Source organism: Myotis davidii, unplaced genomic scaffold (genome assembly GCF_000327345.1).
Source record: "Myotis davidii unplaced genomic scaffold, ASM32734v1 scaffold732, whole genome shotgun sequence".
Classification (NCBI taxonomy): domain Eukaryota; kingdom Metazoa; phylum Chordata; class Mammalia; order Chiroptera; family Vespertilionidae; genus Myotis; species Myotis davidii.
The window spans coordinates 1,251,135-1,253,453 of NW_006284349.1; positions in this window are offsets into that span (position 1 = coordinate 1,251,135).

Here is a 2,319-nt window from a genome sequence, read left to right on the forward strand (position 1 = left end):
TAGATCTGCCTCAAAACAAAGCTCTATTTAAATATTATTATATCCCACACTCTTTTAGGCCCTATGAATACAGTAGCTAAGATTGATCAATAGATGATAGATAGATAGATAGATAGATAGATAGATGATAGATCTTCTTGCCTTTATGGAACTTAAATTCTTTTGAGAAAATGAATGTGTGTGTGTATGTGTGTAAGAGAGAGAGAGAGAGAATTTATTTCATGGTTTCTACAAAGTAACCTGTCTAAATTCATTCACTACATATAACTATAGTCAGTTGTGTCTTCAGGATGGATTATCTATTTTCCTCAAGAAATCTGTAATCCCAAACTGGAGCCCCTGTCCTGTGCTATCTCACAGGAGAGAAATCTTGTCTCCTGCCTCCCTACCATCCCCGTTCCCTCCTCTCTGCCCATAGTCCAATGGCATTTTGGTAAATATCCACCATTTGGGATTCTCTACCTCGCGTCATCTCCAAGAGCCAGAACAGATTCTTGCTGTTTGTGTGTGGATTTACATTTCATTTAATGTTATACAGGATTGTTTAGAAAAGCTTTACTATCTCTGTCAACAAAATACCTCATTTAAAATTTTGCTATTATCATTTATGAATGACTCCTATAGGTAAAGAATAGAGTAAGAATTCTAATATAACATTTAAATTTGAATAGATGTTGCTATCAGAACAGAACAAGCAAATGTTAGACCATGACTTTATACCATGGGGAAAACATTATCAATTTTAGCATACAAGTATAGACAAATGTTAGACCATGACTTTATACCATGAGGAAAACAGGAAAACATTATCAATTTTAGCATACAAGTATAGGTGTCTATTTAGTGTCCCATAATCTCAGTGAATCATAACCAGACCACATGTCCTATTGTGTGTTCCAGCTTGCAATGTTCATCAATATATTTAGTTAATGGCCTAAAGTGCAATCTTTCCAAACAGCACACTCACCTGGTATGTGTGCCCTGTTCTTGTTTTTCTTTTTTCCTCAAATGCTTTCATTTGTATAGTAGAGGGCACCTCTTGCCCTCCATTCACAGAGCTTGTTTTGCTAGTAGCTGTGGTGATGGATTTGCACTAGTCCCTCTCTGGCCTGTTCCACCCTTGTGACCAAGGTCATGAATATGCAACACAGCGAGGGGTCAGGGATAGAGAACAGAGCAAAATAATGGGCCATTAATGAGACTAGACTAGACCCATGACTTGGGGCCTCATTAGCTTTGTGCTTTGACCTATTGAGCTCTTAAGTCACAAGCAGCCACTGGTTAGAAAAGACTTAGGGACCAAGTATATGAATTCAGATTTTAAATAGTCGATGGGATAAGATCATAGGTTTTGTGCTTTGATTGTTTACACTAAATTCAACCTGATTTTTTTTTTAATGCGGCTGACCTACTGAGGAGTGTGTTCTCTAAATTATATTATTTTGGAAGTTCTTGAATCACTATTTCCCCATGAATCAAAAAATCAAGTGCAAAAGTAACTTCAGTCAACATAAAACAGTAACCAGCAACTTCTCATTTATACCCGACAGGGAGCAGATTCCTGCAACAGTAGGCATTTAGCGGCTTACAAATGATTCAACGCCTATTCAGTGAGGGATACGTGGCCACAGTGGGAGACTGGAATGGCAGGTTTGGGGATTACTCAGTTTGCCTGAAGAGCAGCGCCAGATTGGCGCAAATTGACACTTTCACTGGGGGCTTGACATGCAGAGAACTGGACCATAATGGTAAATCGGGTAAATTGATGTTGATTGTGGATTATACCAAAGAATGGGCCTCACCACTTCCAACAGAGGGAAGGTCTGCTTTTAGTAACTGTGTGGTTTGGTTTTGAATCATAATGAAAAACCTTTGTCCTACCTTCTGGATCTGTGCTGTCCAATGTGGTAGCCACCAGCCACATGAGGCTACTTAAATCAAAATTAATTAAAATAAAACACTCAATTCCTCACTTTCACTCACCACATTTCAAGAACTCAGTAGACCCACATGGCTAGTGGTTATCATATTGGACAGCATACATTTCCTCATCACAAAAATTCTATTGGATGGCACTACCATGTTGCCTGGATCAAGAATCTTGAGGGTCTCAATTGGGGAAAAAAGGAGACATATGTAAAACTTTAGACAATTTTAAAAAAAATGAAAAACAGATCATCTTGAGCGTCCTAAAAGTTTTAATATCACATCCATGGTTCTTTATCATCCCAGTGATCGTGTCCTCTTCTGGTCCATTCAATACACGGCCGCCAGATTAGTTTCGTCATGTCACTTACCTGTTCAAAAGCTTTCATTGGC